Raw genomic sequence first — 16713 nt, forward strand, 5'->3', positions numbered from 1 at the left:
CCTCCATGGTTTTTCAACTTATCAAAAAGACAGAGAGGTGGGCAGAGGGGGTGGGGTTGCCTTGTTAGTTAAGAACAAAATTAAATCTATGGTATTGAATGACATAGCGTCGGATGATGTGGAGTCTGTGTGGGTGGAATTGAGGAACCACAAAGGCAAAAAAAACATAATTGGAGTTGTGTATAGACCTCCTAACAGTGGTCAGGACCAGGGACGCAACATGTACCGGGAAATAGAGAAGGCATGTCAGAAAGGCAAGGTTACATTGATCATGGGAGACTTCAATATGCAGGTGGACTGGGTAAATAATGTTGCTAGTGGATCTAAAGAAAGGGAATTCATGGAATGCTTACAGGATGGCTTTTTGGAACAGCTTGTCATGGAGCCCACAAGAGAGCAGGCTATTCTGGACCTAGTGCTTTGCAATGAACCAGACTCTATAAAAGATCTTAAAGTAAGGGAACCCTTAGGAAGTAGCGACCATAATATGGTAGAGTTCAGTCTGGAGTTTGAAAGGGAGAAGGCAAAATCAGATGTAATGGTGTTACAGTTGAATAAAGGTAATTATGAGGGCATGAGAGAGGAACTGACTAAAATAGACGAAGCAGAGGCTAACCGGGAAGACAGTAGAGCAAAAATGGCAGGAGTTTGTAGGTATAATTGAGGACACTGTACAGAGGTTCATTCCCAAGAAAAGAAAGATTAACCGGGGAGGGATTAGACAACCTTGGCTGACAAAGGAAGTCAGGAAATGTATTAAAGAAAAAGAGAGATCCTATAAAGTGGCTAAGAACAGTGGGAAATCAGAAGATTGGGAAGGATACAAAAGCAAACAGAGGATAACAAAGAGTGTAATAAGAAATGAGAGGATCAAATATGAAGGTAGGCTAGCCAGTAATATTAGAAATAATAGTAAAAGTTTCTTTCAGTACATAAGAAACAAACGACAGGCAAAAGTAGACATTGGGCCACTTCAAACTGATGCAGGGAGCCTAGTGATGGGAGATAAGGAAATAGCAAGAGAACTTAACAAGTACTTTGTGTCAGTTTTCACAGTGGAAGACATGAGTAATATCCCAAAAATTAAAGGGTGTCACGGGGCTGAGTTGAGTATGGTTGCCATTACAAAAGAGATAGTGCTAGAAAAGTTAAAAAGTCTTAAAATTGATAAATCTCCTGGCCCCGATGGGATACATCCGAGAGTTCTGAGAGAGGTGGCTGAGGAAATAGCAGAGGCATTGGTTGAGATCTTTCAAGAGTCACTGCAATCAGGAAAGGTCCCGGATGATTGGAAGATGGCTGTTGTAACCCCCTTGTTCAAGAAAGGATCAAGGCAAAAGATGGAAAACTATAGGCCAATCAGCTTAACCTCGGTTGTTGGTAAAATTCTAGAATCCATCATTAGGAATGAGGTTTCTAAATTCTTGGAAGAGCAGAGTCTGATTAGAACAAGTCAACATGGATTTAGTAAAGGGAGGTCATGCCTGACAAACCTGTTGGAATTTTTTGAAGAGGTAACAAGTAGGTTAGACCAGGGAAATCCAGTGGATGTGGTCTCTCTAGACTTTCAAAAGGCCTTTGATAAGGTGCCACACGGGAGGCTGCTGAGCAAGGTGAGGGCTCATGGTGTTCGAGGTGAGCTGCTGGGATGGATTGAGGATTGACTGTCTAACAGAAGGCAGAGAGTTGGGATAAAAGGTTCTTTTTCAGAATGGCAGCCGGTGACGAGCGGTGTCCCGCAGGGTTCGGTGCTGGGGCCACAGCTGTTCGCATTATATATTAATGATTTGGATGAGGGAACCGGGGGCATTCTAGCGAAGTTTGCCGATGATACGAAGTTAGGTGGACAGGCAGGTAGTACTGAGGAAGTGGGGAGGCTACAGAAGGATCTAGACAGGTTGGGAGAGTGGTCCAGGAAATGGCTGATGGAATTTAACGTGAGCAAGTGCGAGGTCTTGCACTTTGGCAAAAAGAATAAAAGCATGGACTACTTTCTAAATGGTGAGAAAATTAATAAAGCCAAAGCACAAAGGGATCTGGGAGTGCTAGTCGAGGATTCTCTAAAGGTAAACATGCAGGTTGAGTCTGTGATTAAGAAAGCGAATGCAATGTTGTCTCTTATCTCAAGAGGGTTGGAATATAAAAGCAGAGATGTACTACTAAGACTTTATAAAGCTCTGGTTAGGCCCCATTTGGAGTACTGTGTCCAGTTTTGGTCCCCACACCTCAGGAAGGACATACTGGCACTGGAACGTGTCCAGCGGAGATTCACACGGATGATCCCTGGAATGACAGGTCTAGCATATGAGGAATGGCTGAGGATACTGGGATTGTATTCGTTGGAGTTTAGAAGATTAAAGGGAGACTTAATAGAGACGTACAAAATAATACATGGCTTGGAAAAGGTGGATGCTAGGAAATTGTTTCCGTTAGACGAGGAGACTAGGACCCGTGGACACAGCCTTAGAATTAGAGGGGGTCATTTCAGAACAGAAATGCGGAGACATTTCTTCAGCCAGAGAGTGGTGGGCCTGTGGAATTCATTGCCACGGAGTGCAGTGGAAGCCGGGATGCTAAATGTCTTCAAGGCCGAGATTGATAGGTTCTTGTTGTCTAGAGGAATTAAGGGCTACGGGGAGAACGCTGGTAAGTGGAGCTGAAATGCGCATCAGCCATGATTGAATGGAAGAGTGGACTCGATGGGCCGAATGGCCTTACTTCCACTCCTATGTCTTATGGTCTTATGGTCTTATAAATTTGTTAATGTTGTTGAGGATCATAACATGCATGAGTAAATAGGCAGGAAACGGAAGAAAATGGTGGGAAAGCTCAAGACGCTTACACATTCAGAATTTAATAAATATTTCATTTTAAGTGTGCCATTACACCAGGCCATGATGATGTAGAACAGTGATTTCGCAGGTTTTCAATGAATCTTTGACGTTAAATTTTCATACTGGTCTCTTGCTTTTATCCAGTAATTACTTTGACTGTAATTCATTGTGTTTTTCTTCTTTACCTGGAATTAGTTGTGCGATCAAATGGACTTTTGCTAATAATATGGTATTTCAAACTACAGTATGAATTTCAGCCCCTCAAAACTTGTGCCTGCGTATTAGTCAACACTCTAAATTGAACCTTTAAAAATAGTCTTTAAAATTTGTCCTATTTGCAAGTATATACGGTAATTAATTCATGTGCATCATGTTTTACTAGATTTAAAATGTCTTTTCCCCAGTTGATACCAGAACATGCTGTTCTGAGAAGCCGTCCTGAAAATTCATGCTAGAATTGTCCTCAAGACTACATTTGATCAGTCTGATTTATATGGAGATTAAAATAGCCCATGATTATTCTTGTTCCTTTCTTACAGATTTCCATTATTTCTTGAAATAAGCTTTAAGGCCCAATAAACTGCTCACACCAGGGACTACTTTTCCTTAGTATTTTCCAATTCCACCCAAACTAATTGTACATTGTCAACTTTTGAATCATTAACATTTCTCACTTCTGTACCACCCTCTTTGTGAACAATGACATTTTTTCCCTTATTCTTCAAAAACATCAAATACTTTTGAATATTCAATTTCTAACTTTGGTCATTTTGCAACCATATCTCTATAATGGCTACCAAATAATAATGGCCATTTATTTCTATTTGCACTATCGATTTGTTAATCTTGTGATGAATAAAATAATTGTAAAACAATTTACAATTGTTCTCAAACAAGGTCAATTTTCGTAAAATTTGCCAGTCAAAGCACTGGATACTAATTCTATGTGCATGAATAATTACATCAATCAGTTACCAACACCTCTGAGAAAGCTGCCTGATCTGCACAGGTGCAGATTCTGCCTGCTGGAGGCTATGTGTCTGATAATGTCACCCTTACCACACATACAGGAACCTGTGAAATATGCCTAGACATAAATTGCATTGTCAGAGTCATTTCTAAAGGGAAAAGTAGTATGTTATGAGACGCCTCTGGAACAGGTAGAACTTCAGACCAGGCCTTTCAGCTCACAGGTAGGGACACGACCACTGCAACACAAGGGACCAAAGGCAACACTGTAATGTGTGCTTGGCAATATTAGAATGTGATTTCAAAGTGCAAATAACCTCCATCAGTCCAATTTGCAGGTTGTAGTCTCAAAAAGAAAGAATCTGAGCTCTCACAGCATGCAGCTTTTGTTTATGGAGGGGACATGGGCATTGTTGGCTCAGCTAATATTTATTGCCCGACCTTAGTTGACTCTCAAGAAAGGGGAGGTGAACTGCCTTTCTGAGATGCTGCAAGCCATTTTGTTAGGGAGGGAATTCCAAGAGTTTGATGCAGCCAAACACTAAAAGAACGAACGGCCTATGTATTTCCAAGTCAGGATGGTGAGTGGTTTGGAGGGGGATCTTTCGGGGTGAGGGGGTTCCTATGTATCTGCTGCCCTTGTTCTCCAAGATGGAAGGGGCCATGGGTTTGGAAGGTGCTGTCTGAGGACCTTTGGTGAATTTCTGCAGTCCATTCTTATTGAAGGTACACACTTCTGCGACTGAGCATTGGTGGTGGAATGCATGTTTTGGCTGTGGTGCCAATCAAGCAGGGGCTACCTTTGTCCTGGATGGTGTCGAGCTTCGCGAGTGTTGATAGAGGTGCACTCATCCAGGGTAAGTATTCCCTCACACTCCTGACTTTTTTTTAGATTAGATTAGATTACTTACAGTGTGGAAACAGGCCCTTCGGCCCAACAAGTCCACACTGCCCCGCCGAAGCGCAACCCACCCATACCCCTACATCTACCCCTAACCTAACACTACGGGCAATTTAGTATGGCCAATTCATCTGACCTGCACATCTTTGGAGTGTGGGAGGAAACCGGAGCACCCGGAGGAAACCCACGCAGACACGGGGAGAATGTGCAAACTCCACACAGAGAGTCGCCTGAGGCGGGAATTGAACCCGGATCTCTGGCGGTGTGAGGCAGCAGTGCTAACCACTGTGCCACCGTGCCGACTTGTACCTTGTAGATGGTGGGACATGCTTTGGGGAGTTAGGAGGATGTTAATATCATTGAATGTCAAGAGACAATGTTGTTGGAAATGGTCATTGCCTGACATTTGCATGGTGTGAATGTTACCTGCCCCTTGTCAGCCCAAGCCTGGATATTGTCCAGATCTTGCTGTCCACTACACCTCCAATTTGGTGTCATCTGCAAACTTACTAACTGTACCTCTTATGCTCGCATCCAAATCATTTATGTAAATGACAGAAAGTAGAGGACCCAGCCTTGTGTCACTTCACTAGTCACAGGCCATCAGTCTGAAAATTAACCCTCCACCACCACCCTCTGTCTTCTACATTTGAGCCAGTTCTGTATCCAAATGGCTAGTTCTCCCTGTATTACATGAGATCTAGCCTTGCTAATCAGTCTCCCATGGGGAACCTTGTCGAGCGCCTTACTGAAGTCTATATAGATCACATCTACTGCTCTGCCCTCATCAATCTTCTTTGTTACTTTTTCAAAAAACTCAATCAAGTTTGTGAGACATGATTTCCCATGCACAAAGCCATGTTGACTATTCAAAGTTTGTGACAAGATTTGTAGCTCGGGTGCTCGTTGTTGTGGTTCTGTTCGCCGAGCTGGGAATTTGTGTTGCAGATGTTTCGTCCCCTGTCTCGGTGACATCCTCAGTGTTTGGGAGCCTCCTGTGAAGCGCTTCTGTGATCTTTCCTCCAGCATTTGTAGTGGTTTGAATCTGCCGCTTCCGGTTGTCAGTTCCAGCTGTCCGTTGCTGTGGTCGGTATATTGGGTCCAGGTCAATGTGCTTATTGATTGAATCTGTGGATAAGTACCATGCCTCTAGGAATTCCCTGGCTGTTCTCTGTTTGGCTTGTCCTATAATAGTAGTGTTGTCCCAGTCGAACTCATGTTGCTTGTCATCTGCGTGTGTGGCTACTAAGGATAGCTGGTCATGTCGTTTCGTGGCTAGTTGGTGTTCATGGATGCGGATCGTTAGCTGTCTTCCTGTTTGTCCTATGTGGTGTTTTGTGCAGTCCTTGCATGGGATTTTGTACACTACATTTGTGCCATAAAGGACTAGGCACACTACCATACATCAAGAACATTTCCAAACTGACAGCCAAACTACTGCGACCACTAGGACTCAACAGCACACAAACCAACAGCCACACTCAGACAACAACTCACCAGAACGAAGGACCCGATACCCAGCATGAGCAAAACTAATGTAGTGTACAAAATCCCATGCAAGGACTGCACAAAACACCACATAGGACAAACAGGAAGACAGCTAATGATCTGCATCCATGAACACCAACTAGCCACGAAACAACTCGACCAGCTATCCTTAGTAGCCACACACGCAGATGACAAGCAACATGAGTTCAACTGGGACAACTCTACTATTATTGGACAAGCCAAACAGAGAACAGCCAGGGAATTCCTAGAGGCATGGCACTCATCCACAGATTCAATCAATAAGCACATCGACCTGGACCCAATATACTGACCACAGCTGGAACTGACAACCAGAAGCGGCAGATTCAAACCACTACAAATGCCAGAGGAAAGATCACAGAAGTGCTCCACAGGAGGCTCCCAAGCACTGAGGACGTCACCTAGACAGGGGACGAAATGTCTGCAACACAAATTCCCAGCTCGGCAAACAAAACCACAACCATGTTGACTATCCCTAATCAGTCCTTGCCTTTCCAAATACATGTACATCCTGACCCTCAGGATTCCCTCCAACAACTATAGACCGGTCAGGCTCACCGGTCTATAGTTCCCTGGCTTGTCTTTACCGTCCTTCTTAAACAGTGGCACCACGTTTGCCAAACACCAGTCTTCGGGCACCTCACCTGTGACTATCGATGATACAAATATCTCAGCAAGAGGCCCAGCAATCACTTCTCTAGCTTCCCACAGAGTTCTCGGGTACACCTTATCACGTCCTGGGGATAGTGAAGAGGATTACCTCAGATTACAACAGGATCTGGACCAGATGGGCCAATGGGCTGGGAAGTGGCAGATGGAGTTTAATTCAGATAAATGCGAGATGCTGCATTTTGGGAAAGCAAATCTTAGCAGGACTTATACACGGAATGGTAAGGTCCTAGAGAGTGTTGCTGAACAAAGAGACCTTGGAGTGCAGGTTCATAGCTCCTTGAAAGTGGAGTCACAGGTAGATAGGATAGTGAAGAAGGTGTTTGGTATGCTTTCTTTTATTGGTCAGAGTATTGAGTACAGGAGTTGGGAGGTCATGTTGCGGCTGTACAGGACATTGGTTAGGCCACTGTTGGAATATTGCATGCAGTTCTGGTCTCCTTCCTATTTGAAAGATGTTGTGAAACTTGAAAGGGTTCAGAAAAGATTTACAAGGATGTTGCCAGGGTTGGAGGATTTGAGCTACAGGGAGAGGCTCCCTGGTGTGGGGGAGTCCAGAACTAGAGGGCGTAGGTTTAGGGTGAGAGGAGAAAGATGTAAAAGAGACATCAAGGACAACTTTTTCACTCAGAGGGTGGTACGTAAATGGAATGAGCTGCCAGAGGAAGTGGTGGAGGCTGGTGCAATTGCAACATTTAAAAGGATGGGTTTATGAATAGTAAGGGTTTGGAGGGATATGGGCCGGGTGCTGGCAGGAGGGACTAGATTGGGTTGGGATATCTGGTCGGCATGGACAGGTTGGACCGAAGGGTCTGTTTACATGCTGTACATCTTATGACTCTATGACTCTATAAGTCGATTTGAATTTTTTCAAAATCTGGACACAAGTCAATTAATCTTTTGCATGTTATGGATTTTGTAATTATAACTGTGAACGCTGACATGGGAGATTCTAAGTGTGTTATTTCTGCATCCCACTGATATTGTAAGAAGTAGAATTTAATGTAATAAATTTTAATTTCAGACTTTTCAAAGCAGAAACATCCACATACTTCGTATCCAAGGTATCATGTTGTTTGCTGTTTAACTAGTAACCATCGGTAAGTTGCCTTGATCAGAAACTGTGTTTCCAAACCAGATACAAGAAGAATAATGTTTACTTTATTTGAAGAAATTTACTTCCTTTACTTCCTGTTCTTTGACAGTACCTTGGAAGCTCTGAGACATCATCTGTGTACACATAACCCTCTCACAAAATACAGACACTGTATAAATATCTGTCTTTTGGCATGGTGGAACCTGGTAAATCAGCCACCATTTATACATTTCTCTCAGCTCTGGATCCAAGTAGAAGAACGATAAGTTGTGTCCCAAACTTGAGTCCATCCTGATTCTTTCAATCAAGGTACCCTCTCCCACCTATTTTTGAAATTAAAACCTTAGAATGTGGGCATTGTAGGCAAGGCTGGTACTTAGTGCCCACCCTTTCTCACCCAGATACAACCAAGTACAACTAGGTCTCCATATTAAGAATCAACCCATTTCCTTGCACTTGGGCCATGATCTTCTAAACCTTTCCTATCCATGTCTAAATGCCTTATAAGTGTTGTCACATAGAGACCCGGCTTGGAAAGAATGACAGCTGCCCTTTCCTTCAGGCAGATCAATGACACAGATATTTAAAACAATCCAATAGCATCAGTAACTGAGACTGGCACTTAAAAGATTTTTAAAGCTGATGTTCCACTATTAAATTGGGTGTTTTTTACCCTTCGAAATTTCACATTCTTGTGATTAGTCCTGATCAGTACAAGATGAAAAGTTTTAATGACATATTTGTTCTCTTTCAACAATATACAAGTTTGAAATGACCAAGCAAGTATTTTGTTCAATTTGTAAAGTGTGATTTGAACTCACAGATTCTGCACTATTAGACAGTCACAGAGTCCTACGGCATGGAGGCACGCCCTTTAGCCCAAACTAGTCTATACTGAACGAAATGTCCATCAACACTGATACCATTTCCCTGCACTTGGCTCACATTCTTCTCAACCTTTCCTATCCATGAATTTGTCTGAAAATCTTTTAAATGTTGTTAATGTACCTGCCTCAACCAGTTCCACTGGTCGCTGATTCCACATGCATACCACTGTGTGTAAAAAGGTTGCCCATCAGGTTCCCTTTTATTCCTTTCCCTTGAATCTTAAACTCTAGTCCTTGATTCACCGTCCCTGGGAAAAAGGACTGAGTGCATTCACTCTATCCATGCCTCAAATGTCCTCGTTTGTCCAAATTCTCCCTATAACTCAGACCCTTGAGAACTAGCAACATCCTTGTAATTTTCTTCTGCATTCTTTCCAGTTTAATACCTTCCTTCCTATAGCAATGTGACCAAAACTAAACACAATCCTCCAAGTGTGGCCTCACCAATATCCTGGACAACTGCAACATAACTTCCCAACTTCAGTGCCCTGACTGGTGAAGGCCAGTGTGCCAACAGTCTTCTTCATTGCCCTATGTACCTGTGACTCCACTTTCAGAGAATCATGCATCTGAACTCCAAGGTCCCTCTGTTCCACTACACTCCTCAAGGTCATGTTATGTAGCTTGTACGTGATCTTATAAATTTGACTTTTATGTGGACAATTCATTTTATTGCAGCAACACATTAAGCCAGATCGCAGAAAGTGAGGACTGCAGATGCTGGAGATCAGAGGCGTGAGTGTGATGCTGGAAAAGCACAGCAGGTCAGGCAGCACACAAGGAGCAGGAGAATCGATGTTTCAGGCATAAGCCCTTCATCAGGATTCTTGAGAGTTGAATTGTATTCCGGCAGTTTGTTGGGAGTGTCTGAATTAATATTCAAAGTTTCATTTTTAGGATGTTAAAACAAACACTACATAAGCCTTCACTGATCCCACAGCCATTATCTTAAATAGCAGAGAAAGTCTTCCTAATGACCTGGAACAATATTTATCTTCTGACCATGTTGAAAACAAATGATTTGCTATTTAACTCATTGCTCTTTGTGGGTCCCTGCTGTTCAGAAATTGATACCCATATTTTCTGTGATACAGCAGTGAGCAGATTTCAGAATGTTGTTTCAATAACAGTAAAGTGCTTTGGGTCATGCTGAGGATGTCAGAGAAACTGTATAATTGCCTATCTTTTCAAAAGTTATTTGACAGCTCAAGTCCTACAAATCAAACTCATTGCAGTTTTGGGATAGTGCTGGTTGGAATTCATTTAAACATGCGGACAAGAGAAAGAAGCCATTAACAATGAGGAATGAGGAAGGGCAATGTTTACATAACAAAGCTTTGTATATGTCAACAGCAGCTAAACTGGTAGCACTTCCATTTTACAGCAAGTTGGTTGTGTGCTCAGTTTAACTTCAGAGACCAGGGCACACAGTGCCAGAACTGAAAAAGTGCTAGATTTCTTAAAATATTAAAGTGATACTTCAGTCTGCCTTTTCCACTTTATAAATTTTGTTAGCCTATGGCATGTAGCACCAAGCATAGTTGCAGAGTTACATAGGATCCCTCACTTTGTCACTCAATGAATTCTGCCTATTAATCATTTTCACCAGCGGCTGTGTTCTATCCCACATTCTTGGATACAGTTTAGAGCAACAAAGCGCAGGTCTACATATACTCTCTCACTTTAGTAACTTTCATCCTGAAGGCATACCTTTCCAGAGTTCCTTCATAATCGACTAAGCAACATGCCTGAGTCACTGTTTTATCATCTGATCCAAGCACTCAGCTCTACAGCATGTCTACAGACTATCTGCAAGTCTGAACTAATCACGCCCCTTTTAAGGGGAAAGTGAGCACTGCAGATGAAGATCTGGACCCTGGGGTGGTGGTGGGGTCTCTCTGTTCCATGATAGGTCAATAAGCACTCACAATCAGTCTGGTTCTTTAAGACTTCACTCTTTATTTTTTTCATATGGCGGGTTACAGAGCGTCCAGGAACACAGAAGTTGAGCACTTCTGTATTCCTCGGAGGAGCTGCACACATGGCTTAAAACAAAGACATTTTTATGTTTTTCTTAAAGAAGGGTACAGGCCGTGATCGCACTGTATATTTCAAACAATTACCAATCAATACACGATATTGCATTATTTGACAATTGCTTGGTCCAATGATATTTCCTGGGAGCCAACTTTATTTTCCAATGCTTAGGCCACTCTTATCTCACGGACCAAGCGACTGCACTGCACCCAAAGGTCAGTCAGGATGGCTAGTAATGTCTTAACTAGTCGAGTTATTTCAATGCTTTAAAAGGGTGCATTGTCTACTAATCTCTATTGAAGCAGACTGTGGCTAGTCACTTATGCAAGTCTAGCAGAATTGGCAGTTAGCAACTTAAAAGCCATTTTATGCAGCTTTAGCAGAATTGTCAGTTTGCATCGAGAAGCCATCCTGTTGTCACCTAAGTTATTAAGAGCATCTGTTAGGCAGTTGCCCCTGACTATGAGTCACCTCACCCTGTATTCAGGTTTCAGATCCTCAGATGCTGGAGATCAGAGACGAAGAGTGTGGTGCTGTAATCTTCTGCTCCTTGGATGCTGCCTGACCGGCTGTACTTTTCCAGCAGCACACTCTTCGACAGCCCTTTTAGGACTCTGCCCTTTTTAATCCATGATGTGGAGGTGCCGGTGTTGGACTGGCGTGGACAAGTTCAGAAGTCACATGACACTAGGTTATAATTTAACATGCTTTTTGAGCACTGCTTCTTTGTCAGGTGAAATGTGATGAAGGGTATCACTTAGTAAGTGTCACCTGATGAAGGAGCAACACCTTTGAAAGTTTGTGATTTCAAATAAACCTTAGATGATAACTTGATGTCATGTGACTTCTGATCTTTTTCATCCACTCATACCCAAAGCCTTTGAAGAATATCTCTCAACACAAAGCATGTGCTTAGTACCCAAAACACAAGGGTTATCATAAAGTCAAGAGTTAATGCTGAATTGATATGCAACGTTAGGTTCTCAAGTTATTCTGTGTAATAATGTGGAAACACAGCAAATTCCCACAAACAGGAAAGTGATAAATTAATAAATTGATCGATTGATCAACAATTTATCGATTTATCACTTTTCTGTTTGTTGGAATTTGTTGATGGGAGTCTTGATTTAATGTTTCACACAAAAGATGAAACTAAGCCAAGACTGAAAGTAAGAAAATTTTGCATAAATCTACTGTTCCAATAAACTGCTTCAATATACAATAATGAAATCAGTTAAAGGGATTTGCAACTGGGTATATGCAGAAACATCTGAAGAAAATATGGAGAAGCAATGCAATATATTAAAAATGTACTTGTTCTGAGACTACAGAAAATTCAAAATACCTTTTCAGACTCCATGTTAAAAATGAATCATGATGCATTTGAATTAAGCAGCTTCACTCCAAGATAGATCCGTATGTCAAAATATATTGTAGAAAATGTGTAATTAATGGAAAGATACAAAATCAAGAGTAACACACAACATCTCAGATGCTGGAGATCAGAATTGAGAGCATGGTGCTGGAAAAGCACAGCAGGCCAGGCAGCATCCAAGGAGCAGGAGAATCGATGTTTTGAGCAGCCTCATTCCTGATGAAGGGCTCTTGCCCGAAAGATCATTCCCCTGCTCCTCAGATGCTGACTTGCCTGTTGTACTTATCCAGCACCACACTGTCGCTATCCCAATACAAAGATGAGTACATAGAAATCTATAGATAACTTCTATTTCATTTTCAGCACAAACATTACTGAAAAATATTTACCACTGTGTCTTGTAAAAGAAACACATAAAGTCAACTACTACAGAAATCAGTTCGACCAGAAGCCATTGATACATTTACCAACCTCAGCAGCACACTTATTCTCTCCAGAGTTATTCACAAAGATCTGGAAATCAAAGTCAGAATTACTGTATTAATGACAGCTTGTTTCAGAGGTAAGAAAACACTGTCATTCATAACTAGGAATTGACCTCTTCAGAAAGGTAGAAGGTATACAGAATGGTTGTTCTTGCTCTGTTCTTGTACATATTTTTAAATTACCTTTCAGACATGCTATGATGAATTCTGGCTTCTGACACAAAAGGTAGATGATTGAGGGAGGATATCGTTGAGGTTTTTAAATTTCTAACAGGACTGCTCAGCCAATTTCAAACACATTGTACAGGCAGGTCAACCCTAATACATGGCAGTTGATGTCATGATCATCGTGGACCTTGAAAAGCAAATGGCCAGATTTATGGTAGGCCAAACCAATAGTAATCCCCAGCATCTGCAGTCCTCACTTTCTTTTCGTCCTGATGAAGGACTTATGCCCGAAACGTCGATTCTCCTGCTCCTCGGATGCTGCCTGACCTGCTGTGCTTTTCCAGCACCACATTCTCAAAACTAATGGTAGGCCACTCTAGAGAGTTCTGGAGAAGGGTCATTGAAATGGAAATGTTCACTTTTTTTCTCTGTCCACAGACGCTGCCAGAACTGCTGTGCCCACCCACTCCGAATTTCTCTTTTTTTGTTTGTTGCAGTTCATTCTAGTTTGGTTTAAGCTAGCGCCCATCAGCTACAACGGTAACACGTCGCCTGATGCATCATTCATTCCTGTCGTATCTCGTTTGACTAATTTCAAGTAAAGAAACAACATTTAATAATTATTTGCATTGAATAATTATTTGTTGTCTCATTAAGATCTCCCTCAGACTCAGACGTCACGTGGACACAGTGACCATTATGCTAATCAGCGGCCGTTATGTTAATGACACAACGGTTATGCTAATTAGACCATTGGGACATGAGCTGTTGGAATGGAGTTAAAAATCACACAACACCAGGTTATAGTCCAACAGGTTTAATTGGAAGCACACTAGCTTTCGGAGCGTCGCTCCTCCCATCAGGTGGTAGTCACTAGAAGACACCCCGGTCCTTGTCCCCAGCTTCATTTACTAAGCGCCTGTTCTTCCAGGGACTTCACTTACTGAGCGCCAGTTCACCCAGGCATTCTGAATCTACCGACCACAACCCTATCTCCTCTCGGTTTTTGGACCAGTCAGTGGACCGAAATCCAGCCTCATGACCCATGTCACGTGGGATTAGCCACAACGTTCAGTCAGGGCCCCGATTAGCTAACCTGTGGACCCACGCATTAGAGTCACGTAAAGCAATCAGAAGACAGTGAAGTCTGCAGATGCTGGAGATGAGAGTGTGTTACAGAGTCATAGTCATAGAGATGTACAGCATGGAAACAGACCCCTCATTCCAACCTGTCCATGCTGACCAGATATCCCATCCCAATCTAGTCCCACCTGCCAGCACCCGGCCCATATCCCTCCAAACCCTTCCTATTCATATACCCATCCAAATTGCTTCCTAAATGTTGCAATTGTACCAGCCTCCACCACAGAAAAATGCAGCAGGAATGAAGGGCTCCGGCCCGAAACGTCAATTTTCCTGCTCCATGGATGCTGTTTGACCTGCTGTGCTTTTCCAGCAACACACTCTCAACTCACGTAAAGCAAGCACCGAATCCTCCTTCCTGGTCAGGGCAGGGGCAGACAAAATCAATTGGAAAATTTGTCTCCATGTCTGTTTCTCCCTCAGTAGATCTTGCTAGACCTCCTGAAATGTTGCAGCATTTTCTGTATTCCTCCCCATTGCCTCACATGACAGAGTGTGTTTGCTGAGTGGTAAAGTGGCTGTTGACATTGCTTCAACCCAGAGGATCACGCTGGCAATCACCTTTTGCATGGCCTGGGACAGTGCACAGGTAGGCGGCATCAGCAACAGCAAGGAGGCTAATGTGGTTGGGCTGTGGAACAGTTGCAGGCTGAGGTTCTGTGTTTTGGGCACCATCTGCCACTGGGCAAAAAGGAGGACTGTAAGGCGCTGGTCAGTGAGAAGCTGAAGTGCTATGGAGCCATTGACATCCTGGTTTCAAACGCTGCAGTCAAGCCCTTTGTGGGGAGGGCATTGGATTGCTCAGAGGAAGCCTGGGACAAGATTTGAGGTTAACATGAAAGCAGCTTTCCTCCTGGCTAAGCTGGCTTTGCCACAAATGGAGCAATGAGACAAAGGCGCTATTGTCTACCAGCTCTTCTCTGTCATTAGGCTCTACAGCGTCAGTAAGACAGCTCTGCTGGGCCTAACCAAGGTACTGGCCGATGAACTGGCCTCTGCCAACATGTGTGTCAACTGCCTGGCCCTAGAAATCATCAGTGTTCTGTTCAGCTCCATTGTGTTGTCAGGCAAGACCATGTACCAACAGACTGAGAGGACGGTTGGATCGGTGAGCCAGAGGAGTGTGCTAGCACTGTCTCCTTTCTTTGTTCACAGGACACAGCATACATCACTTGGGAGACAGTCATGGTGGCTGGAGGTTTTTGTTATCGGCTTTGAGCTGATGTACGGTCTATGGGAATGCTTTCCTCGTATTTCAATACAGTTGTCTTCCAGCAATATTGATTCTTCCCTCACCTTTATAGACATCTGCTGCTCTTTATAACTGACATACATACATTCATTGTACATATACACCACTCCTTCACTCTCCATTATCCCTATGTCCCCTACAAGAGAAAACAAGTAGACATCGAGCTGGACACTAGAGGCTATAAGAATCATGAAGATAGCATTAATAAAGGGCAGAGTAGGCAGAGAGCAGATGAGCGCAAAAGAACTGGTGGCCTGAAATGCATCTACTTTAATGCAAGGAGTATAGTGTGTAAGGCAGATGAACTTAGGGCTTGGATTGGTGCCTGGAAGTATGACGTTATTGCAATCACAGAGACTTGGTTGAAGGAAGGGCATGATGATTGGTAACTAAATGTTCCAGGATATAGATGCTTCAGACAGGAGAGGGAGGGATGTAAAAGGGGGGTGGAGTTGCATTGCTGGTCAGGGACGATATCACGGCTGTGCTAAAGGACACTATGGAGGTCTTGGGTAGTGAGGCATTATGGGTGGAGCTGAGAAATAAGAAGAGTGCAGTTACATTGTTTGGGCTGTATTACAGGCCTCCCAACAGTGAGTGTGAGGTAGAAGAACAAATAGGTAAACAGATTATGGAAAGATGTAGAGGCAATTGGGTAGTGGTGATGGGAGAATCTAATTTTCCCAACATTGACTGGGATACATTTAGTGTCAGAGATCTGGATAAGGTAGAATTTGTAAGAAGCGTCCAGCCGAGTTTTCTCAAGCAGGATATCAATAGTCCGATGAGGGAAGAGGCCATATTGGACCTGGTACTGGGGAATGAGCCAAGACAGGTGGTAGAAGTTGTGATGGGGGATTTCTTTGGGAACAGTGACCACAATTCTCTAAGTTTTAAAATACTCGTAGATAAAGAAGATAGTGATCCTAAGGGAAGAGTACTAAACTGGGCCAAGGCCAATTATATCAAAATTAGGCAGGAGCTCAGAAATGTGGGTTGGACACAGCTATTTGAAGGGAAGTGCACATTTGAGATGTGGGAGGCTTTCAAAGATAGCTTAAAGATAGTGCAGGATAGGCATGTCCCGTTGAAGGCAAAGGATAGGAAGGGCAAGATTCGTAAAACCTGGATGACAGGAGAAATTGTACTAGCCAAGAGGGAAAGGGAAGGGTACATAAGGTCTAGGCAGCTAAGAACAGAACGGGCCCTGGAGGAATATTGGAAGAGTAGGACAAGTTATAAATGAGGAATCAAGCGGGCTAAAAGGGATCATGAAATAGCTTTAGCAAGCATTGTATTCTTATATAAGTAGCAAGCGGGTAACTAGAGAAAGGATTGGTCCACTAAAGGATAATGAAGGAAGGCTGTGA

The 16713-nt window shown here is 43.0% G+C and overlaps 1 pseudogene; it reads left to right on the forward strand.

Moving 5' to 3' along the window:
• Nucleotides 1-13105: 13105 nt before the first annotated feature.
• Nucleotides 13106-15414, forward strand: LOC140458956 (dehydrogenase/reductase SDR family member 4 pseudogene; annotated as a pseudogene).
• Nucleotides 15415-16713: the final 1299 nt, after the last annotated feature.

Source organism: Chiloscyllium punctatum, chromosome 34, assembly GCF_047496795.1.
Source record: "Chiloscyllium punctatum isolate Juve2018m chromosome 34, sChiPun1.3, whole genome shotgun sequence".
Classification (NCBI taxonomy): domain Eukaryota; kingdom Metazoa; phylum Chordata; class Chondrichthyes; order Orectolobiformes; family Hemiscylliidae; genus Chiloscyllium; species Chiloscyllium punctatum.